At 35.5% G+C, this 26,305-nt stretch overlaps 1 protein-coding gene across 1 annotated transcript in view; it reads left to right on the forward strand.

The window, feature by feature from the left end:
* Window positions 1-26,305, forward strand: part of IL1RAPL1 (interleukin 1 receptor accessory protein like 1) — a 758,191-nt gene that overhangs the window by 528,339 nt on the left and 203,547 nt on the right. The window lies entirely within an intron of this gene.

A 26,305-nucleotide genomic window follows, 5' to 3' on the forward strand; every position in this document is an offset into this window, starting at 1 on the left:
TGTATATAATACTCAATGGAGAGTTGGATATTTAACACTAAAACTGTTTTAGGAATGTATCCCTCTGAATACCTAATAACATTTTTTTCCCCCATTTTTATTTAAAATGTATATACAATTAAATAAACAAACTACTGAGTTCTGGTATTCATATATTAACATCAGTATCTGCAATGCCAAATGTTGGTAAAATTTTTGAGAAAAGAAATAATCACTACTATTAATACAACAGATTTATTTGTGCATTTTGTTGACTTTGCTCTTGCCTTTTTTCTTCTAAAATTCTGTATGGAAATCAAAAGTATTAGAAGTTCTACTACTTATCTTGAATGAAACAAGAATGACAGTTCATTGCAAAAGATAATTGCACTGCCACCATCCAGGCTTTGCATTAACCTAAGCAGTTTTTATTTATAATCTTTATTACATCAAAATGCTGATACTTATATCATGCAGATTAATTGTCTAAAGAATTAAATAAAAATATTCTCAGGTTGGCACAATATTTCTGCATTTGCTTTAAAATTGTTTCCTTACAAGTTAAAATGTGATTACATTTTAGTACAGTGTGTATTGCAAACGGTCCAACAATCAGATGTACAACATCCTATGTTGACATGGAGAAGTGACTATGCAGTGCATAGAAAAAGATTTAACAGTCATCATAAAGACAAAAACAATTTTTAATGAGAAGTTAACATTTATAGTGAGTTTTCTGTTGTTGTTGTTATTAACAAATCTGTATCTCTTTTAAATAATTTCCTCTTGACATTCTATTGTGTTCGCACTGTTGGCTGATTTAATGAGTCATGAAGCTCCTCAAAACGAAAACAGGAATAAGATAATAAAAAACAGCTTCAGTAAATCATTAATAGCATGGCCCATTTTTATTCATGGTTAATGTCTTCGTAGGACAAGAAATCAGTACCAATACAGATACTAAGGTTGTAAGACTTCTTCACTTGAGTAAATGTTTCCATACTTTTAGATCCTCACAGTGAAAATCTAGAAAGTTTTATTTTGTCGTCTATTTATGTTTATCCTAATATACTTAGATTGAGCTACACCGTATATTTGTGTTCTGAAAAAAATCCGCAGAAAAATAAATAATATGAAAGATTGGCTTTAATTCTGAGTAGCACGGTATTTCAAAAATGACAAGCTAAAAGACTGGTGTGGAATATAAGATCAGACTTTTATTTATCATTAAAATGACGGTGGATGGGTGTGTATTTTCACTTCTGTCTGAAAAGTCTGGGGAGCTTCTGGTGGGTTTGCTGTGGTCCTTGCTGCAGATGGCAGAGGAAGCGGCCAAACCATGCCCAGGGCAGCCACCAGCACAGCCCAGGGCTGCGGAGAGCAGGACATCCATCCCCAGGTGTCAAGAGAAGTTTCCTTTGACTAAGACAGGGAAATCGGGGCTTTCTAGCATGCAGAAAGGCACAGAAGGACGAAAACCGCTTGCTGCAGCTCTGTCTTCTCTAATGACTTTAAGTTTCTATTTGAAAATAACTAAACCTTCTAGCTTTAATCTAATAAAGCAAAGCACTTCTGAGTTGAAAAACAAGGGGCGTTGGATGGAGGACCGGAGCGGGGGCAGGTGTCTGTTTTTTTGAGATCTTAATGTATTTGGGTCCAGTCATTTACTATAATCTATTTATTTATTATTTAGAAGTTTTCGTTAGGACAGACATAGTCCTCACCTTCCTGTTTTTAAGTTAAAATGTTTTCAGATTTGCTGCATCATTCCATTTGAACAGACACATCTAATTAACAATTATGTTCTTTGTCTGGTAAATAAGTAAACTTATTTTGCAACTAGCTTAATATTGTTTCCACGTGCTTTCTGAACCTCCAGTTCAGGAGGGGTGTAGATTAGAAGTCTAGCATATACAAAATTGATTTTACAAAGTAGTCATTTTTTAATACTTCTCTTAATTGGCAGATAATATTTTACGTAAGAGCAGTGCAATGGAGAATAAAGTGAATCTATCAGAGTATTGAATTCCTGTAATATGTATGAATTTTTGACTGGAAAGAATAGTGATTAGAGCTTTTTAATTTTTTTTTAATACCATTTAAATGAGGATTTGATTTTTTAATATGTGCAGAAGATAATTTTTATTTCAAGTGGAAGGAAATACAATGAAGTCTCCTGGCCTGTATTGTGCGAGAGGTCAGATTATATTATACAAAGTTCTGCTGCCTGGATTTATAATAGAAATTTCTCTAGCCTATAAAATTAGCTTTATTAGTTCACTGTTTGATCTTTTATGTCAGGCACGATGAGGCTTGTTTGGGTTTTTTTCTATGTAAAGATTTTGAAAGGACAGTTGAATTTTGGAAATATTGAATTTTTGGTTCTGGGAGTTGTGCGACTTTGTGTCCTCTTTGCATCTTAGCAACAGAAATGTCATACGCCGCTCCATCTGAAATACAAAGGTTGCCCCTTGCGCTCACGGGGCTTTTGTGTGGGTCAACAGCTTGATTATTATGGGAGAATGCAGCAGGTTACAAGGGGAGAGCTGATAGCTGCCATGGGGAGGCAACTACTACAGATGGCTTTAGATATCGGAACAGATAGTTTGAGTTGATCTCTCAATTCATCTGGGAGAAAGTGTACAGAAGGAGGGATAATGTGTTCTCATGGTTGCTATAGCAGATGGCCTTTTGCATTTGTGCTAATTATGGCTTTTCTTCTAGATGGGTGCTTTTGTACCTGGGTGTGCTGAGCTGCAGTAATCAAGCCTTGTGGCACAAAATACGTGGTCTGCTCAGGACTTTGATACGAGAAGGGGTGAAGTCTTGTCCAGGCCTGGGCTGTTGCTTTGCTGTCTTTGATGCCTGAGTAGCCTTTAGCAGTGCAGAACTGAGACGCAAAACTTTCAACTTATCCTGAAGATGTCACAGGGCAGGTGTAGCCATAACCATCTTCGAAAGTTAGGCCATTGCCATTGTCTTAGAAGATGTTTCCTAATCTTTCCATAAACACCAATACGATCACAGCTTGTCTAGGTTTGAACAAATGTTCTTCTGCTAGTTAATTTCCTAGAGTCATCTTAGAATCTGAGAGGAAGATAAAGGTACAATTTTGTATAAGATGGTAAGTAGATACAAATCTCTATGGGATCTGTATAGTGTAAAAATGTGTTCGCTTGTTTGTGTAATCACCTTGCTGAATATTGGCTTGAGATAGCAAGTTTTTTTTTCCTCAGTCAGTAGACACTTATTTAAAGGAATGCAAGATCAAAATCATGTATAGAGAGGGTTATTTTGGTTGTAGTTTTTAGTGTTGTGCCCTCTGCAGTTGTTAAATATTGCAGGCAGTGAAACTTCTTTCATTTTTCCTACAGGGATTTTATTTTTTTTTCACCACATTTTTTCCCCATCAGCTTCAATATTCCCAGTGGAAGAGCAAGCGAAAAGTGAAAATTTTCTTGTTAAGTACGTAAAATCTGTACCTACATGAACAGAATGTCTTCCCTCATCATAAGAGCAGTTGTCAAATTAATTCACAGAAAGACATCCTCTGGAGATATACATCAGTTGGCTGTTTTAGTTATTTTATTGGGAAGAGTTTTGCTTTTTTAAAATTTATTTCAGATATGTAATGAATACTCTGTGCTTTCAGTAATTTGTTTGGGCTTAATCAAAAAAGTGGCATATTCTTTTGAACAAGACATTTTGGTAACAATGGTCTGATCCCCTGAAAAAAATCCTAAAAAAAATTATATTAAAAAAATAAGTGAATGGTTAATATCTATTGTTTTAAATTTCGGTCAATTTTAAATCTGCAGAATTTTAACTTTATTTGTAAAGGCACTGTAGCAAGAGATTAAAAGGGCTTCTGAATCATCTTTTGGCACCATAAATAATAAATCTGGAGCAAATTAAAATTATAGCAGCCATTATAGCATCCCAAAATTATAGCATCCCAAATCAGAGGGAAAAGAAAATAGTCCCATCACTGTGTTTAGTGTTGGTCCTCTTGTACACTTTTTAACCTTTATAAGCAACTTTGTACCAATTTATACTTTTTTCTTTCTGTAAATGGGTCTAAGTTAGAGAAGTGAAAGTTCTGTTTTAATGTTGTAACTTTAATATTTATTAGTTTATTTGGAAAGTAATAGTTCCTTTCATTCTCTCAACACACAAAGTAGAGGGAGGCTGTAAGTGTAACTGGGCTTGTCAACTTTGCTGTCACAACTATTAATTGTATTGCAGCAAAACGTTTTCCTGAATTTTCTGCCAAGTCAGCAAAACTTTAGACTGCTGTTGCTGTGGGATCTCTTCTTGTGAGGAAGCAGGAACTCTGATGAAATCTTTAAATATAATTCTTATGTCTCTATCAAAACTTAGATTAGTCGTTAGCCATTTCCCCCCCACACACACTTTATCAATGAGCACGTGAATCAATGAAAGAGAGTGTGGTGAACTTAGGTATACAACAATCTTTGTTTGTATGCATGGTATATAGATGATACATAGATGACTCTCTAAATAGCATAATCTGTAAAAATTTGGATGCTAATTCTTGTTAAATATTATTTTAAACTAATCTTAAGTATTTGAGTCTTCTTTGAGCTTTCCTAGAGTACTTGATTTCTTCCTAGCTCATCAGAACCTAGGTAAGATACTTGATTTGCTGATTTCTTGAAAAACCATTTGTAGCCCAGCTTCTTATGATCTGCTTCCCCCAGACATTGCTAGCAGCTCAGCTCAGCTGATGTGTCAGGACAAAGCTCAGCAAGTGAGGCTTAGGCTCCTGTTTGGGTTCCTCTGAGTTCTCCCTGTCCAGAGGAACCCATCTCCATCCTGCAGGCTTCTGGGTCTCTGACACTGGGATAACTTGCCTTCGTTTGGGTTTCCCACTAGGGTTCTGTAGCTACGTCTTCTATTGTTAGTAGGAATTTGCAGTACTTCAGAACTTTCACTTAGTGGCATATCAAATTTGGCAGCTTTTTTAAAATTCAAACTCAAAGATGGACCAGTATATTAAACATAAAAAAATCTGCAGAAGAACAGAGGGTCAACCTTGGTCGTGGTTGTCCCTTGCCTTCCTTGTCTGACTTTAACAACATACACCTTTGAATCACTATAACATCAAGCAGTGAAGAAAGGAGACAGAGGACTGTCCATGCTAACAGCATTACACGGTCAGGGTTGTGCTGCTTATTTAAATATGTGGAGATGTCTCCATTGATTACCAACCTCTATTGAGATTACCGTTGAAAATACTTTCACTGTCAAGCAAGTGCATAATGTGCCTAACTGTAATCCAGTTAGGCAAGAAGCTAACAAAAATACCAGAAGCTAACAGAAGTGGCCACAGCAGCTCAGAGGTATTATGGATTTCTGATATATAACTTTAGGATCACACTTCGTTTCACCAGATAGGCAAGCAAACAAGCAATTGATGACCATGTGGTACCTTTTGTGATTGTTAGATAAAAACAGTTATAGACCTCTTTTTGTATTAGGTTAGGAAGGTTTAGAGTTCAAAATTCATGCCTGATCAGCATGAATGTAGCAAGATACTCAGTATGTGTAAATTGGTCTATCCCAGTTAACCTAGCATTATTCCACTGAAGTTGTGCGGATAGAGATGTTCAGCCTATAAAAATGAAATCTCTGCCATGCTGATGTAGTTCAAAGACAGGGATATGAAAATTTTGTGAAATGTTGTTGTAGGTGTCGGTGTCTTTTCCCAGGTAACAAGTGATATGATGAGAGGAAATGGCCTCAAGTTGCGCCAGGGGAGGTTTAGATTGGGTATTAGGAAAAAATTATTGAATGAAAGGGCTGTCAAGCATTGGAACAGGCTGCCCAGGGAAGTGGTTGAGTCACCATCCCTGGAGGTATTTAAAAGCCGTGTAGATGTGGTGCTGAGGGACATGGTTTAGTGGTGGTTTTGGCAGTGTTAGGTTTATGGTTGGAGTTGATGACCTTGAAAGTCTTTTCCAACCTAAGCGATTCTATGATTCTATGATTCTATGAAATCATTCCTTTTTCTTGATATATTGGTTTCTTTTGTCTGGTTTAAAAAGAAGTTATATGACAGCATTTGAAAAATTCTACATTTTAGTCTAATTGTAGTATCATTTTCACACAGATTTTCCGTAAGTTGCACTGAATTTCAGGTTCATTAGTATTTTGTTGGGTTTTTTTTCTCAGGATCACCATACTCAGAAAAATATGTTTGATTCTAAAACTCAACATCTAAATAGCTTTCTGTGTTGTGTACTTCTCTATTTTTTATATCAAACATCCACTATATCACTATATCCAATTCTGATTGCCACATTTCAGGCGTGTAAAAAAAAGGGAGTTTAGCAGCAAAATGGTATAACATCTGAATAAAGGAAAAAAAAAAAAACACTTTTGGGGATGGTTAAAGGAACTAATTCCCTTCAGGGATGATATGCCTAAAAGATTCTTAAAAAATGGGTGAGTGATCAGTCATTCTAATTTTCCAATGAATACATTGAAGAAGTAATACGGTTGAGCTGCAGATCAAATGTTAGATATAATATTAAGAATGTCTTCATAACAATAAGAACACTTTGGCAATAGATCATGTTACCAAGGAAGGTTGCATTGGTAAAATTATCATTGGCAGAATACGATGGAAATGAATCCTGAGAGCAGCTTACTGGGGAGAAGCCCCTTCCTACACAAATATTTCTGTCATTAGTGCTGCAAGGAGCTCTGTAATCCTGATAAGGCTTCAGCTAGAACTGAACTCCTCACAAGTACTTAGTGTACATTTTGTTCTTCATTTAAAGTGCGTGAAATGGATGGTACAATTTTAAAGTCCAGTATGGAAAATCCTCCAGTAAGCATATAATTTGTTTGTAGGTCTAGCTTCGGTTCACCGGAAAGCAAAATACTTTCTGAAGCTGAATGCCGTGCACTCACCAACTGCCAGAAAAGCCTGTTTACTGTGAAAGATCTGGTTGGTCTGGAGCTATATGGGCTACATGCAAGTTTCCTTCCTGAGCTTCTCCATCACCTGAGGCAGCAGAGACTTTTCAAGATGGTCAAATATTGCAGTGTATTCCTGAATTATTGCTGTACTTTATGTACTTTGAAATTTCCTGCGGAAGCTGCTGAGTCACAACTGTGACTTTTTCAGATGTTTGCTAATCTCTTCAGGTTTCCTTATGATGGGACAAACTTTCTGAGCCTCTTTAGAGACAGCATAATTTAGCAGTTTTAATTGTTTTTCAACAATGGTTTCATACTCAGAAACGATCTTTAGATTGGGAACAGTAAGGCTTTCCATAGAATCTGTAAGCTATGCAAATTTTATTTATTAGTGTATTATAGTCTGATATGTAGTAAAATATGTTTGAAAGTCTAATAGTCTAATATGTTTGAAAGTCTAATAGTCTAATATGTTTGAGGAGTCTTAAGGACTATGTTTTTGTGATGGGAGTTGAACGCATCTGGTGTATAAATCCTGCGATATTCACAAGACGCAGACAGGCATCTCTACAAGGCCTTAATAATATCTAACTGCTACACCTGTAGTAGGTTGTTAGGATGTTAAGATGCTAGGAACTCCAGTAGAAAACCTTCTGATTACATTAATTTAGTTGGTTACCTTTTATATCCCTGAAGCTGAAGGGCACAAAAAATGCATTAATTTTAGGGTTTTTTGCTACAGCTTTAGAGTTCTGTGTCAATGTAGCATTTCATGAGGTTGTAAACACTATTTAATTTCACATGGAAAGAATGTTTTTCTTATTTGCATGTGTTGACGACAGCATTACCTAGCCTTATATATGTTTAAAAAAAAAATCCAAATCTAATTTGGATTGTCCCTATTGCTGGAAATTATATCCGGATCACATACAATGAATATACACCAAAAAAATGGGGTTTTCGTTTGTAAATACAGACTTGATAGCATATATATGAAATTGCACATAAATAGGAAAGATTAAGGAACCCTGCCCCATTGACACAGTTCTATCTGCTGTAACTTTGGTGGTGAGATGTGTTATGGGAAGGATGACATCAAAAGCCTGACTGGTTTTGTTTGCTTGTTTGTTTTTTTGTTGTGGTTCTTTTTTTCCTTATTTCAAAACTGAAAATAAATTTTCTAAAATCTTAGAATGATTTTGAATGCCCGTGATAACTTTTCACCTTAAAAGTCTTCTACCAGCCATTTTCAGAATCAGCCTGGATTCACCACTGTAATACTGTTAGCTCTTACAGGAGAAAATGCTGTCCTCACACGGTTCTACAGACCCGTGGAGCATTGTTAAAACAAGCAAATGTTAAGTGTTAATCTTTATTGGTCTCTGAACTTAATCATGCATAACCAGGAAGAGTTCATTTTTTTAATTAAATCTCCCCCCGTTCATTACTTATGTTATCCTCAAAGGAATATCAGTGAAAAGGGTCAAAGTCTGCTGGACCTCTTGCTGTTCATTTAAATTAACACATCTTCTGATCATAGGTGTACACGTTGTGCTAAATGTGAAGATTTCTACATATTAGAAAAATGGGAGTTCTTTCTGAATGACAGAATGAGATCAGGATTTCTGGAAAAACTGTTTGTCTGCAGCCTGTATTTGTGAGTAACATGACCATTATTTTATAGTAGCTGGCATCTATGAAAATTCTGGAACAATAAAATGTCTGATGCAAATTGCTTTAAAAAATTATACAGGCTACTTTAATATTATCTAAAGAAAAATATATCTTCTTTTATTAGATTGCCTATGACAGAACCAAATCACTGTTTGAAAACAGTCCTGAAGAGGGAAATAGAAGGGAGGGCTTTATCTCATTATTCATATGCCTATTATATTAATAAAAACCACTATTTCAGATGCTACAAATTTTTCTTCATTCACATAGCATTTACTTATCCCAGGGGCTAGCTGAACTACATATCGGAACAAGGGTTATTCACTTGCATATGTTCTTTCAAGAAAGTATTATTGGATTTCATGTTGCCTGTTTTCATTTTGAAAGGCTTTTTTCAGTGCCTTGTAACTTCCTGATATGTGCAGGCCACAGTTTTTAGTTTCAGGTGATGTATTATTTCTTCTTTGCTGAAGTTGAGAAAAGAATACCACAAATCACTACCAGTTTGTGGGTTTGGTACGGTAAAGCAGATTACCATAAAGGAAATCTCATCAGTGCACGGTTTGTTTTCAGAGAATAGAGGCGAGGATACACAAGGATTTTGACCTGCAGATCTGCAAAAGAATTTATTGCCATGTCACATGATTTCATAGTGCATGCTATCAACTTGCTCAGTGACTGCAGAATGTTAAAAATTTTGCTAAAATCACTGCAACTTCTCAGTGACCAGCCTAAAAATTATGAATTTCTATACCTGCTTCTTTCGCATCTTTAAATATGCTTTAGAGCAAGGAATATAATGTCTGCAGTCTCAGCTGTCTTCAGTCTTACCGTAACTATTTTAAACGCTCATAATGAAAACAAGGAGACATCTACATTATCCAAAATTTCTATGCAACCATGGTTTTGCACTGATTATCTACAGTGTTTGATACTTGGTTAGCATTGTGAAGTTTCCTTCCTATTGCTGTTTTTCATTACTTCGAATCTGGCTGTATAAAGTCAGAGGGCTGAGACGCCCAGGTGAAATGGCTAGGTGTATTGCAGTGGCATCCCAAGGAAGTCATCATGGAATCAACCTAGACTCCATGGGCCTTTTTGGCTGCAGGGCCCTGGGTGATGGTACGCCCTGCATCGCAGGACAGCCAGCAGGCCCAGCCAAGCTTGTTCTATTCACAGCCAGGTGCAGGCTGGGATCTGTATCAAACTGAATTCCCTTTGTGGCTGTGTTTGCCTTTCTACTGGTGAAATAGTGTTTACTGAGTGCTGCAGAAGAGTTAGCTGAAGCCTGATTGATCAAGCTAGTTCTGCCCCTCTTAATTATTTCAAAATTACAATACTTTCCCCTCCTGAATAATTTATAATTCCCTTTTCTGAGGATGCTGTGTCCTGCAAAATGTGTCTCTACTTCCAGCCCTATTCTGTCTAGCAAGGACTATGTTTCCACTGTGCACCACCTGGCCATATAGAGAAACCTGTACCTGTCCCATATCTAAATCATAACCAGTTAATACATAGCTAGAGTTGACATCTGCACTGTTCCATTGAACTAATTGGGATTATATAACATTTTCATGCAAAGAAGTATCCAAAATAGAATTTGCTGCTTGCTATATATTTGTAAATCCTCATCAATGTTGTATAAAGGGTTATCATCTTCCTTATAAGTGATGGAAGTCAACTTTGTCCAGCCAAAGATCACACTAGAATTTTTGATCATGCTAGTACATAGACATGCACTGACGAAAACCCAGACAAATTTCTTCAAAACTTCCTTCCTGTTAATTCTGGGTTTTGGCAGTCTCAATTATGCCTATAGCCTGAGGCAGTCAAGAGATAAAAACCAACAACCATAGAGCAGCTTCCAGTTAATAAATTACAGACTATCACAGGGGACAAGTTAGTAATCCTTTCTGACCTTACTGAAAACAAAACCCATAATTTAAAGGATTTGTCACTGACCTCATTTAAAAAGCCCTCCTGTCAGGTACACAATATGGAAACATCTGTTACTTGCCCCAGCAGTTCATTGATACTCCTTTTCTTAAAAGTTGTAATCTTGCCAAATATTTACTTTTGTGTTTTACTTGCTAATTAACTGTCATTGCTGTGAATAGTGTATTTAGTATAAAGAGAATTACATATTCTGATCCTTATTAGTGTGCTTTAAAGCCACACCAAAAATATACTGATACTTGGATGCTGCTTTGTAGTCTTTCAGAAGTATAAGTTTGCAGTTTGATTGATTAGTTTCCACCACCAAAAAGAAGCAGCTGCAGCTCTGAATAAAATTGTGCTAATGAAGCTTTCAAAGTGGTGATCAAAAGCAGACTTTGCTCTTTCAATTGTACACTTTTCTGAAGATAACTAATTGTGCTGTTTCAGCAAAATGTGCATATCAAAGCAGCTGAATCATACATTTCAGTGGGAACTTTAGAGCATGTTTAACACATTATGATGGGGTAATCTTTGCCACATTTGGTCTGTCAGTTGCAGAAGAGTAGAAAGTGATTAACTGTATTTTTAGCACTGATTCATGTAGTCAATCAAGAGTCTGAATATGAGGAATATTCTATATTTGCTCATAGACAACTATATTTATATGGCTGTGAAGACACACACGTCTAGATCACTAAGTGTTACCTTATGCAATAGTTTTGATAAAATGTACAAAGCCTTCTTAACCCATAGAAACCCGTAACTTCAAGAAGAATTTCCAGCAGATGGACAAACAAGAAAATTGTATGAAGGGTTGGGGCACAATGCCATTGTCTGCTGTAAGCTTTCTGTCAGATGTCCTGCAATAGTCTGCTAGAATTGAATTGTTAACGTGTTTTGGCATCTGAAGACAAAGCCATGTACCTTCAGGAATTTCCCTTTGTATGCTCAGGCAAAGACAAATTGTTCCCAGCTCAGTTAAACCTCCTTATATCACTGCACTAATTTCAGAAGGAAAATTCTGCTGCCCACAGTGAGTTCCGCACAGCCGTTTTTAGACTGCCCTACCACTGAAGCCACCTACATCATACTAGTTCCACCACTTTCTGAAACACACTTCAGTCCCTTCCGCACTGTAGGAAAACCCACATACAGCAGGGGCATGCTTTGTCATGCTAAAAACTGTCAACAAAATAAAAAATAAAACAAAATCAAAACTACAAACATGATAAAATCAAGTAACTGAAATACTGAAATATATTAAATAAAACCCAACAACCCATACATGGGCTGAACAGTTGAACTGAATTAAAGGTAATGATATTTTATATAATTTTTAAACTTCTTTTTAAAGTTTAAATGGTACCAATGCACTTTTAGGACACGCAGCAAAGAATTTCTGGCAGAGCCACCCAGCTCTCCTGTCAAAAGATTTTTGTCTTGTCTGTTAAGCAGTTGTTAGTTGCTTTGTAGTTATGGATTTTGTCCATTTAAGACAAACTATCTCCAGAATGAGTCCAAGGACTTTGTTATGGATTTCAGGTTTAAATTGCTGTGGTAGATATAGCAACCTTATCAACCAGCTTTCCAAACAGTGTATCTACGTAATAGAGTCATGGGACTACTTTGAATGATATTGAATTAGGTATCTCCTCTGGGTGACAAGGTTTTTCTTTTAACTCAATCCACTAGGTGTCGTTACACTGTCTACCTACCATGTCTTTACCTGTGTCATTCAAATTTTAATAATAATTACACATCTATTGTGTATCCTTTGTTGTATCCTTTCTTGGCCACTTTTACACTCAACTTTGAAAGTACTAGGCTCAGTGAAGGTATCGTTGGATGCCTCAGACAAGGTATGTTATTCTAAATGGTTCGAAATGGTTGCAAATGTTAACTCTTGAGAAAACAACATGCCAAATAACATTTTCATGTTTTGTATCAGTAGAGGATAACTTAGATGGTATATAGAAATATTCTGAACTTTCTAAATGCTTATCAGGTGATTAATAGGAATTATTATTGCAGCAAAACAGTATTTTTTGCATTTATGATAATATTGTACATCACCTCCACAGAAAAGATTAATTTTCTCTTTCATTCTGCCTTCTTTCTGTTTCTCTATGCTATATATATTTTTTAACCAACTTAGTTCCAATTCAGTGAAATTACATGATTAAATCCTTGTTACACAAAAGTAATCCTCTTCCTGAACTTGTGTGAATTATTTGATTCACAAAGATAATACCATGAAGGCAGTCAAGAGAAAGGTCAAACTAAGACAAAACTTCAAAATTTTTTAGTATCTGTTAAATTTGCTTCATCTGTAGTATATTCAAAGGCACCATCTTTATTTCCATTCCTTATCAAACCAGAAATTAAGTGGAAAACCTTCCTTCCATTAGCGTTGTAATAATTATCAAACTTGCTTTCCATTGTCTGTTCTTCAGTATCAAACAGTGCTTCCTAATAATTTATACTTTTTCATGAATTTTCAACAGCCATATAAAAATATATTTTAGATTAAGTATGTATTTTCAGAATATCCTGATTATTTTTAGTCAATAAAGTTAGAAGATGCAGCCTAAATGTAACCCTATTGTCCAGACTTCTGAAATCAATGATTACTGTCCAAACACTCCACAATTTGAAAAGTGAAGATAGGGGATAGAATAAATAAGTGCAAATTAAAAAATAAAATAATAATGAAAACTGTTCCATTTCATCTACACCTTGTGCACATGCCCAATTACAACTCTGTCATTCTCTGATTTTTTAATTGGAATCACATTATTTCCAGTAGTTTTTAAAAATCTTAATATTGCGACGTTTAATTCTTTTGAGGATGTACGTATACAAACATAAACTAAAGCAATGTACACACCTAAGATGAAATGCATTCAATTTAGTTTGAGGTATATGCTTAATATGTCTGATTCTACTAATATAAGATGATTTGTGATGAGAGTAAAATCAGAGAAAAAGAGGTCAAGGTGACTGGTTGTCAGAATTGAGCTCATAGTTATGTATCTATGTAGTTATGTGTACATATAGTTATGTATCTGTTGTGAATCAGTTACACATAAATGTACACCGAAGTATTTGCTCCTACTTTATTTTTTGTTTTGCAGCTGTGAATTGAAATGGTGCACTGGTCCAAAACATAACTTGTCCTTTAGAGCGATAGTCATTCATTAGAGGTATTTCAGAGGTATTCCTGTCTTGTAATCCTTACAAGGTTTTTTCTATATTATCTTATTATTTCACTGGCTTTTTGCACTCCCTCCACTACTGACACAAACTTTTTTAAACAAGGTTACAAAAAATGGACAAATTAGGTGTCCTGTTTTAAGAGCTATTTAAACAGAAACTCTGTAAAAGTGCAGGTTTGCTAAAAACTATACTTGCAATCAAAATGCCCACACACCAATTAGTTTGGGGAACCTTTGCAGAGATGCATTAGCCATGCGTGGAATCAGGTGAATGGTTTCCCCAGGGTTCCCAGTGGGCAAGCCGCCACATGGTTTACTGCTTCCAGTTACAGTTTTTACCTCATATTCTGTCCTGTTGCACTAGGGTTTTTTTTCTGAGCATATATATATTATATTTACAGAGGACACTTCCACAAAAAGTCTGAGACTCCTGAGTGTAATGGGGGAATTCTTTGTGCTGCTGTCCAAAATCAAAGCTGTGCAAAAGTTACGAGCCCAATGGGTTATTTTCTCAAATACTCATTGGGAATTGTGTATTTAAGCTAATTTTACTCTTTAAAAAATTACTTCCAATTACTGTTTACGAGTTTTTCGGATGACTGCTTAGCCTTGTTAGAGCGAGCTGGGTCTTGTGAAATATATATGAATCGAGGCAATATTCAAAATTCAAATGATAAGGAATAATGTTAGATGACCAAGTATGATGTTCATTTGATTTATAAGCATTCCCTAGACATTAGAAAGTAAAAGAGCAAAAAGTGCATTCAGTGAGGTGCCTGTTTTCCATCCTTTCTATCTCTGCAAGTAAGGGTTTTCCCAAAAATCTCTCCACTAAAAACACCTTTAGAATCTTACTGTTGACTGAAGGGTACTTTTTGATTCTACCTCTTTGTTAAGGAAAAAGTAGAAAAGGGAAGCTGTTTATGTAATTGTTTTAGAATCCCCTTATTTTCTTTTATTTTTGTCTGAAAAGACACGTTTAAAAATGGTTTGCATAAGAATCTTGGTGAGAAAGTGTTAAATTCCTGCTATCGTTCATAGGAAAAGATAATAGGCAGATGAAGAAACTCCAAAAGTCCAGTGAGAATTACATTTTATATGTCATGAATGCAATAATATGTTTGCCTTATTTCTTACAGAGGGATCCAAAAATGTCATTAAAGAGTCTTTTATAGCAAATAATTCAATTCAGAAATGAAAAGGTGTTTTAAAATATATGGTGTATAACAGTTCTGGGAAGACAGCTGTTGAAATTCCCAGAAAAGAAATAGAAAAATTACATTGTGCATCAGAAAGGTTGTTATCTTCACAGTCTCCAACCCAAGGTCTTATTAGAATCTCTCCGTTCTTCCTGACAATGAGCCACAGGTGCCTCTTCCCTGCTCTCAACCTAATCTTGAAATGATTCCTTAATGAGTCATCACACCTCAGAGAATTAAGGAGAGGTTTCAGTAGCGCCCTCTTCTCACATTTACACCATGTTCAGAATTACCTTTTGGGTCCATGCTTTTATGTCCATCTTCCTGTAGAGCTGAGACCCTTAGTTCAAATGACCTATACAGGAAAACGGGAAAAAAAAATCGTGAGGCAGAAAATATGAACTAGATAGACTTGCCATGTAAAACCTTTTGCTCGTTCCATAGTCAGAGTGAGAATGGGAGCTGGAGAGTGTTTTACACACCAGTAGCAAGACACTTAGCAAGCTTGTTTTCCTCTCAGAAAAAGTGCATGCGTCATTAGTTAATTCCAGGGTCCAGAAGGACTTCCATGGTTATTTGTAGTTTCAGATTTCAGACTTTGTAGAGAATTCTTTAATTTCCATACCTTGTGACTGCAGTCAGAGAAAAACACCCCATTATGCTTGTTATTCCTGAGCTGACAAAGCCGTAGGAATACTAACAATCAAAACCAGAAATCTCACCACATGTCACATAGTACTAATTGCGTTCTTACTACCTAAATTTGTTATTTCTTTTATCTTCAGATATTTGATATTACTAAGATGGTTTTGATCCATTTTCCAGGTTTGTTTTATTTTTTGTTTTTGAACTTTTTTTAATTACTTTGTTAATGTGAATCTTGAACATCCTATATTAAACACGTGCCAAAAAGGAATAACACACAGGCCACTGGAAATAAGATAAGCTTGCTAGAAACTTAGTACCGCTAAAGAGACTGGAGTTATTTCTAAACGGAATGATTATTTGTGTCCATAACTACTGAAGTGAACATGAAAGTGTAGCTGTAGCTAAGCAAAAGACAGATGGAGAAGTCAGGCTTTCCAGCGCAACTTTGGTTTAGTTCACTCTCATCTCACTTGCTCCTTCCCTCCTTAGCCTAGAGAGACGCACTCTGCCAGCCACTTCCTGAAAGCTGGCTTCAGTCACCCAGCTGTGCCTAATTTCAGGAGTCTCAGGTGCAGCGATACCCTGCCTGCAAAAGCTGTTCGTACGGACACTCCCCTGGGGAAAGCAGAGCAAAAAATGACTTTTTTTTTTTTTCTTTCCCTTTTCAAACTCTAATGAGGTGGGATGGCTGGGAGAGTCCAATAGTAAAATTTTCCTCAGTTGAAATAAAAAGGAAATAGAGAGGGATTTTTTTCAAGTTCTTCAGGTTTTTCTGACAAGTGATTTAAAAATACTTCAATCTTCTGCTAGTTATTTTTTTCCAACCCAGTTCTCTTTCCCTGATACAGAGCAAGGCGCAATAACTAAACACAGACTCTCCCTTTCCACTTCTGTATCCAGGGTCCATGCCAAGAGGGTACAACTCCATATGCCACAGTTTAATCCTGATTCAATGTGACAGTAAGATCCTTTTCCTTCTGTCATTTTATTCTGCCTGCTGATGTCGTCTCGTATCCCCAGTCCACCTTTCCTCACAGCAGTTCCATGAGCTGCATAGGTACGTAGCACTGTGTTGCATACAACCTTGCAGCTGGAGAAAGAAGCGTAAACTTTTGTGGTCCAGGTCTTATCTGCCCATGTCTGTGACAAGAGAACATGAGAATGAATTCTGGAGACCATCCTCACTGAATTTTACAATTAGTTTGTAATGTTGGGTTTGTTTGGTTTTGTTTTTGTTTTTTTTTTTTTTAATATTCCTCTTCTGATAAAATCTACTGGCAGTTCAAACAGCATCTCTGATACCTTTGATTAGTGACAAATTTGTGCTTGTTTCTGGCTGCAGAACTTATTACCAGGCATTTGATAGGACAAGTGTTTTCCACCAAGGGCTTCATTATAAAATGTCTTGTCAGAAAATTCCTACTCACTGATTTTTTTCTGACATATAAACAATAAGGTCAACTTAAGTGCAAGCCAATTCCATGAGAGTATAACTTTTTTTTTTTTTTCCTTTTCTTCCTTCAAATTATACTTGACAAATTTCCATTTAAGATTTGTGTGCTTTGCATTACATTATGACCTAAATGAAGAAAGTAAAATACATGTCTCCACAGCATGGAGGAAAAGCCACAAATAGATTAGAGAGTGCTTGACTGAGTTTACACCATGTCTGTCCTGAATGCTTGGTGTGTAGTTAGGACACTAGCCTAGGAGCGTGACATATCTTGTATCTTGCTTTCCGGCATTACCAAAGACTTCCTGTAGCACCTTAGGTACATGAGTTAAAGTCTCTGAAACTCAGTCGGAGAATTTCCTACCTCATGTCTGAGATAAACAAATATTGCGTTGTGAAGTTCCCTGGACATAGAATGACATTAGTATCTGATTCTGTTTTAAATATGAACTGTTCATCCATTTTCTGAGTCTGATGGGCTAAAAGCATTGTAGTGGTAGCTCTGCACTGAAATCCAATCTGGAGAGAATACTGGCGAGTACCTGGTGCTGTCATTTAGTCGTCTATAGCTGGGGGTTGTACAAACCGTACAGGCAGCGCTAAACCTGTTTACATACCAGAACTGTCATTTTTAGAAGAACTCTCTGCCTCCTTCTTTTCCATTTCTTAGGTTGCACATTCTCTCCCCTTTATCCTTATGTCCCCCGTGCATTTCTCTTTCACAGTGTCTCACAGTGTTTCTGACCACTGAGGGTGTCCCACCCTCCGCCGCTGCTGTCCCAGTCCCACCTGTCCCCAGCTGTCCGTGATGGATGCGCAGCCCCACAAACAGGGGGGATATATTCCCTGCCATTCAGCCTTGCAGACATACATGATGATTTGCTGCTGCACTCCTGCCAACTCCTTATGCTTTCACAGGTGCCTCCTGCCTTTCTTTTGTTCCTTTTTAATGCCAGGGTACATGAATAAATGTGACCTTCTCTTTGCTCTGCGCTTGGAGAGCGGACCATGGGAGACTTTCCTGCCTGCATGCAGCACCGTAACAGAGATACTTATGGTTTTTATGACTTGGGACTGATAGGAAAGTTTGTTTTCCACGCTATTCACCTCTTACTATTCTCATGTTGTCGGTTATCTAGGAAAGGTCATTCCACTAGGTTCAACTTAAGTATACAAATCTTTGCTAAACAAAGGGAAGCAGCACTGTTCTTTGGATGGCTGGGCAAATTCCAAATTCTTTCAGTCTACTGTAAATGTGTAAATGTACACATAATTTTGAGATTTGCTATGTTTTCTTGAATCAGTTGTTATTTTATACTTAGGAGAGGATTGGTCCCCCTGTAGATCCTTCTTTTCATGGGATACTTCTGTGTTGTTTGATTGTGGTAGATTTTATTAGGAAAAAAACGTGAACCGGACCCAGCATAGCCCTTTGAGTGGAATTATCAGAAGTGTTTGGGTTTTGTCAAAACAGTAATTGCTGTTTGTCCTTAGTAAGTCTTTGATAACCTCTCCTCTCCTTTAAATGGATGATGTGTAAGAGAGGGACACTCAGGCAGGAAATAATGTGCCAGTACTACCACAGCTCTGCCCACACTGTCCTTCCCTCTTTTCTCATTCCTTTCCCATTTCCTTCCAAATGTGTACAGGGATGGGAATATGTTCCAGTGACTTCTTTTGTCTATGTCAGTGGGAAATCATGAAAATCTAGCTGGTCAGTGCTTCAGATCATGATCAGCTGTGTTCTGTAGTAATAGGCAAAAAAAGAGGTAATCCTTTCCTTCTTTGCCAGTATCTCTTGTATTGTAGGATGCAGAAAGTGATGTTGATCAAAGCAAACTTTGGAAGGATCTGACAGGAGTTTTGGTATTGGAAAATTAGTAATTAGATGCAATCTATGTATTTGAGACTGGGGAATAAGTGGAAGAGTGCATCACCCATCGAGAACCCTGGAGGTCTGAAGTGAAGCCTTCTAACCAAAGGGAGTTTTGCTGGTCTACCATGAGAATACTATTGTTTTGCGAGATTTGCTTGATCTCATCTCTCCACTGTGTGCTTTGCACATTTGACTCAGGGATTGCAGCCAGGCAAGGTGCTTTTATAACTTCTCTCAGATTTGGAATAGCTGAAGTTCATTACTTGTATTTGAAATCTTTCTTGGAGCAGCTTTGCTTCACACTGGTTCCCTGGTTATTGGTAGACACAGCCATGACACTGAGTTGTATTATCATGTCTGCTTTGCCATGTTTGTATTAGCAGGCTTTGGTAAAAAGCCTTCAACATAAGCAAATTTTTCAAGCAATTTCAAAACTGATAAAAGAGGTAGATGTCCACAGATGCCAAAAGGCGCATACCAAAATCTAACACTACATTTGATGTGTTCAAAAGGAGGATGGTCCTTTTGAAAAAAATGGCCAAAACAACTTTCCTCTATGTTTTCATCACAGTTCACTGGTTTATCATTCAGTTCAGAATCCATCCCAGTTCAACTCTTAAGAAGGCCCACCCAAATTTAGCCAACACACAGGGGCATTAGAAAAATAACGGCCTCATACAGGAAATAAACAGAAAGGTGATGCAATCTCTACAGCTCCCAAACTTCAGGAGATATCATTGCTTCTGAGCAAGTGATCATTGTTATCCTCCAAGATCTTATTGGAGAAAAGAATGGAGAAATACCGTCTAACTGTGGAAGACTCATCATATTGATGCTATTTTATTAAAAATTTATGGAAATCTCTGACAGATGTGAAATCATCATAGTTGTCTAACATTTTATTCATCATAGAAGGGTAATAAACTACTGAGACCAGTTTCACTTCCATAATTTCCATTGAAAAAGACTCAGGAAAATTTAAGGACTAAACAGAACAGCAAATTTATTTTACCACAACTCCCTACATACCTCAATAGTAAAAGGAAGTTATGAATTCAGAGCACTGAAATGCCTTCTTGAGCTTAATAACATAAGGGTAAGATCTTGTTGCCTTGACTAGTGCTTTTCAATATTTTAGTATTAATTTTATGGCTACTATTTCATTTATTAAAGTAAAATACTTTTTAAAAGTACTTTAAAGTATAAAAATACTTCTATACTATAAAATACTACTATACTGTAAAATAGTTTTATTGAAAAAACTTTTAAAATAAATATATATTTTTTTAAATTCTTCTAACTTGTAGACCTGAATATGGCATTATTTTGAACCTTTCTTGAACTGATGGTTACTCTGACCATAAAATGTTATTTATTATGGCACAGATGAACTATATGTTTTCCTACGAAAACAAAATATTTGCTCAATAGAAAAATACTTTGATGTTTGCATAAATTTAATTAAGATACTCCCATTTTTAAATGAATTTGAGTGACATTTATGTAGCTGAAATTATCCCTGTAAGGGTGACTATCTTTAAATACCTGTATGGTTAAGTTTACAGTGTGGAAATTATTTTTGTTCGTCTTGTACAACTTGTACAGTCCAAGATTTGTTTGGGTTTTTTGTTCTGTTTTGCTTTTTTTTTTAAAAAAAAAAGAAAGTAAATTTCCTTAAGGCAAGCCGAAAAAATATTTTTATATGTCCATTGTATATAAAAATGACCTGGGAAAGTACTTGTTGAACTAATAAACTCATTGTAGCAAATATGTAAATCTTGTACCGTATTTTCATGTTTTACTATAAAAACAGTAGTAGTGAAATGACTTGAACAAACCAGCATCTATTCTATTAGTGTCTTTCTACTACATAAAATGTTGATTGTGTCCTTGTAAAATAGTCTTTAACTGCTACTGTGTCACAACCATTCATGTTTAATGCTAATGAATCAATAAGAAATGTGAAGGATAGATGAGCCATTCATTCCTCTATGTTTGCTACAAAGAAGCTGGCATATTGAGGGGGAAAAACACTGACAATCTTTTAAAGTTAATTTCTGAAAGCTCTGCACCGTAAACATATCATTCTGCATTTTCTTCTGTTTTGTGTTTTATCTTCACTTCCTACAAGATAATTTGCAATTATCTTTTAACACCTTAAACAATTAGTTTTTTGACATTTTTATCTATGGAATGCATATGCAAATCATGTTCTAATTTGAATATTAACGTTTTCCTAATTAGCTTATTCCTATAAAACATCAAGCTAGTGGGTTAAGAGTAAAATTTTCATTCCTGAAGACAGTTTTCTAATTCTGAACCTGTTAGCTAGATAAACATGTTCATTGTTACCATGGTTATATATGGGCATGTAACTAACTTTTCAGCAAGATCCATCAAATTTAACTGTTTGAAGGCGTTATGATGTTCTACCGAGAGCATAGCAACGTCACTATCTTGTAGGAGAATTTAATGGTTGTTATTTACCAGAACAATGTATAATTATCACAAGATAAATTAGACTAGAACTTGAAAAATTACAGTTCATGTCAAAAAACCTGTGAGATTTATGTCTTGGAATATTTCCACTTATTCATAGTGCAAAAATCCTTCAGTGACATTTCTGTTCTCTTTAATTATCCAGAAATCTTGGTTCGGAACATTTTGTGTATACTCTCTTAAATCCTACTTCCCTTTCATATGTTTCCAAACAAATCATTATTTAAGAGAGAGTCATCCTGCAGGTGCACTGAAAAAAGATTCATTTTAGAATTTGTGGACAGCAGATGTTCAATAAGTAAAAAACTTGAATTGGAGAAATTAAATCCACATAAGTTACTATACGCTGTTCTTCCTGTATTAAGTCCTGTGTTTCATTTATGTCTTTTCTTCACAATTCTGAGCAGACAAATACTACAGTTTGGTTTTCCATGACTTTTGTATTATGTACAAACAATTTTATTTTCAAAGACTAAAGCATGAAAATGGCAAAAATATTCTGTTGCTATTTATTTTGTTCTGATTAGTTAGGGGTGAGCACCTTTAGATTTTGTGTCCTGGGATCACAGTTCTGAGGAAGCGAAGCAGACAAGTTACAGATACTATTGAGCCACAATCCTATTTTCATGCCACTTTAGCCTTGTCTCTCCTGAGACAAGATACTTCAAAACATATAGTACTGAACCGTGTTTAAATGTAGTGACTTAGGGTTCTGCCCACGAGAAACTGGGATGAGAGAAGTCTCAGGAGAATTCTTATGTCCAGGCCGTGTCTTATTTGAACTGAATTACTCCATCTGCAAAAAATGAGATAGATTTGAAAAGTATAAATGTATTATAAAGGTAACTCCAAGATATGAGTCCAAAATCCAGCTATTAAACTGGAGAATTCAATGTAATTGTAAATAAGGTGTGAGACTGTTTATCAATATTTATCAAGTTAAAGGAGGGAAAAAAACAAACTAATAAAAAAACACCTAAAACATTTCTTAAAGGACAGTTATTTAGACAATATGACTTTATGAGTGCTCTGATTATTCCACTTAAAATATGATGTTTGTTCTTCACTTTTAATTTATACTTCTAATATGTATTTTGTTGTCAGATTTCTTTTGTAATACAACTTCCCAAACTGCACAGCTGCAAAGGAGAAAAGACTATAAGTTCTAAACAAATGCAAAACTTCTTCCTCTACATGAATCAGCAGGAGAGATCAAATGGTTGAGTACTGTAGCACACACTGATCTCACCACTCTGCCAAGGTAGAAATTTGGTCTTGCTGGACACACCCTGAGGTGGTGTGGGCACCTCACACTATTCATGTGAGATTTTTTTTTTGTGTGTTATAACTATATTAATGAGAGTATCACAGAATGATCCAAGATTATGTACAGGCTTTATAATTAGTTGTATCTGATGGTATCCATATCATACCAATCCCAGTACCAGTCTAAGGGAATCATGAATCATGTTTCTAATAAATCATCAAGATGTGTGTGTTAAAAACATTTTTAAGTGAGAAATCTAAAAAAAATGCACTGCACTATTATTCCTTTAGCTCCAGGGAGAATACTTGATTAGGATAATGGAATAAAAATACTGCATCCAAACACAACGAACAAAGTATTTCTATTTTTGTAAAAATCTAATTACCTAATTACTTAAATCTGAGAATTCTCATATTGCTTGTTTCTTTTAGAAATTATGATATCGCATTTAAATGGTATTTGATGCTATAAAACTACTGCCTACTAAAATCTGGGTCTACGTGTGAAGAAAATAATCAGGATCTTGATCTTAATCTTCATTTTCCTATTATTTTTTAGAAAACTTTCTTACACAATTTGAACTCTAGACAAAATAATTTTATTTGATCCTAGCATTTGTTCTTGGAATTATATTTCAACCTGAGAAGGTAGAGGAAGGATTGTTTTCAGAGTTTTAATTTTATTATAGTTTCACATGACTGGGTCTTTCAATTATTCTTTACCTCTTTAGATTGTCTTACTGTCTTTTTCATGCAGGAATGTGTGTATTGCCATCCCCTTTTCATTTTCTTGCAGGCTGGCACAGTAACAATGTGCAAAGGCAATCTCCACCTTTTCTGGTAACTCTTAGATTTTTCATGCTGGACATCTTATAAAAAGAAAGTGTGCTATTAAAATATAGGAATGTTTAGGAATACTGAGTTCTGGTAGTAATGAATGTAGAAGAAAGGCTGAAAGAAGGCTACTGTGTTTCAACATAAACATTTTTTTTTGTTGCAAAATATGTTTTTCCAGATTATGCAATTGTGATAGAAAATCCACGTATTGTATACAAGATAGGACAAAGAACAATACTGTCTGATGAATACTCACGTCTGGTAAACACTGAGTGAAACATGCTGAAAATGATAGGTTCGAAATCATCCAAGTGGGTACCTTCTTGTTGCTAGTTATTTTGGTGTGTTGCAGTGTAGGACAATGCAACAGAGGAATATTTGATTGTACTGAACAAATCTGAAATATATGCAAATGAGGTCTCTATCATGTTACTTATTGTAGCATTGTGACAGTGTAATGTGTGCAGGGAGTATGTGTGTATATGTATAATAGTATAATCTTTATTTAAAGGTGCAGTTGAATCTATCCTATCAGACTGTGGCTTTTCATTTAAGAAAATTATTGTGTTCACATGCTTCCAAGCACCTCCATCATGACTAGCAGTGAAACAAAAAAACACTTGCCATGTGAGTGTGTAATGAATCAGTTAGGGTTTTGGCAGTAAAACCTGTATTAGGATTAAATTCTTATTTTATTAAATGGAAAAATCAATTTACTTGTACACCTATTTTATCTTTTCCTTTTAGCTTGATTTTGTGTATCTTTCTCTTTTTGTCTGTTCTACTACCTTTATTTTGGTCAGGTCCAAAAAAGGGCTCCATGATTAAAGCAGACAATCTCGAATTGGTTTAATTGATTGGGACAGAATTTTCATAAAGAATTAAGTGTTTTCTGTTCTTTCTAATTTGGTTCTTTCTAGTCTGTATCAAGACATTTGTTCACACACAAATTAAAAAGTTGGAAGGACCTAATAACTGAAGACGTGTAACATGCCAGGTTCATTCATCGACTTTCGTGTTACATTGGCCCACCAGTCTTTGCATTCAACTTTTCTAAGTCCTGTTAAATGAACTACAGCATTTTGTGGAATTTAGACAATATGTTATAAGCTAATTCCACCAAGGTATGAATTATCTTTGCTTATGTCTGTTAGCCATAATCGTCTTCAAAATCTTCTGTTTTTTATTTTTTGTTCCTTAAGCCTTTAATTGATATCTTATTTCCTTGCCTCAGAGAAACTGAGTGGCAAGTGTTCATCCCAATTGCTATAGGGATTGATTTGCTATGAATACTACAGGAACAGAGGAATTTGTCAGTGTCTTGTAAAAATTGGACATCTATCCTCTAGAGACTAACGCGCATGGTAATCTCAGCCTTTGGAAGGTGGTAAAAAACAGCGGTGTTTTTCAGCAATTAGCCTAAAAGGGAACTTTCTCATTTAATTATATAGGTACAAAGATTTTACAGTTTATGTCTGGCTCTGAACATGCAATCATTTTTATTTTCCTGTTTCCAGGCCTTCTTGACAAATGTAAAGGTGTATTGTCAAACAGAAGATGGTAATATCACTGCCTTGATCAGAATTTCCATTAGTTCACCCAAGCAAATGTAAATCAATGTTCTTATTTTCTGCAGCTGGGTGTATACCATACCCACAACTCAAACTGAAAGAGAAATTTCCTTTTTATCCTGCTTTAGCTATCAATCCATTACTCTCAGTCAAGGTATTACGATTTTCATATCGTTCTTAATATTGATTAAGTCTCCTGAAAGGATTTGCTGTTTTTAAAAGACCAAAATGAAGCTTTTATTTCAATTTTCACACTTCTGTTCATCCTGAGATGCACGTCCAGATATGTCTGTTTCAATTAATGTATAAAAAGTAGAAAACAGATGAAGTACCGCTATAGAAAACCTGAAGCCTTGAAGCTGATTATAAACAGAGTAAAGCAACTGATGTCTCTCATCACTTTCATATTGCATTAGTTCGTTATTCTTGCATACGACAGTTTACTTCCTATTCAGCGGGAAATTTGTTACGTTATTAAATAAGGAAGTGTAACTCTACATTTAGACAGAAGTTACAAATTCATCAATTCTGACAGCTAGAAATAGGTCTTTAAAATAAAGTGATTAGGAATTTTGAACATACACTTAAGTAATTTTAAAATAATTGACTAATGTCCAAAGAGTTCATAAAAATCTATTTATTCACTTGAGTGCATGTCTTCTGAGGGAAGGTTTAGCGTTTGTTTCCACTTTATATCGATTGCAAATATATTCAGTAGTCTTACAGTATATTTAAAGAAAAAAATGCTATGAAGACAAAGTTTGATTTGAAATCATGTATCAGTAGTTTCAATTCTACTTAAATCAAGCATTTAAAAGTGATATGTGTGTGAACAAACAATTCTTCGAAAATACTGACTAGTAGAAACTTTACTTAATTACTTATTCATGTTTAAGTACTGGTTACTGAAAAAAAAAAATTATATAACTGTCATGACTGCACTCCTCCTAATTGTTTTCAGGCTATTAAATGTCATCTAGGGATTCCTAAAATATTAAAAATAATTTTCATATTAATTAAATTATTTAATTAATTGAAATATTAAAAAAAATAAATCTAGTTATCAATCTAGATCTACAATACACATTAAAGTAGTTGTCAATAGCAATTTCCCCAATACTGTGGGGCAAAACTTTCTTCAGTTTAAACTACCTGTCACTGATGCAGACTAGCTGTTAGCAGTGTCCGGTTATTAACATGAA

The sequence above is a fragment of the Chroicocephalus ridibundus genome, chromosome 1 (assembly GCF_963924245.1).
Source record: "Chroicocephalus ridibundus chromosome 1, bChrRid1.1, whole genome shotgun sequence".
NCBI lineage: Eukaryota > Metazoa > Chordata > Aves > Charadriiformes > Laridae > Chroicocephalus > Chroicocephalus ridibundus.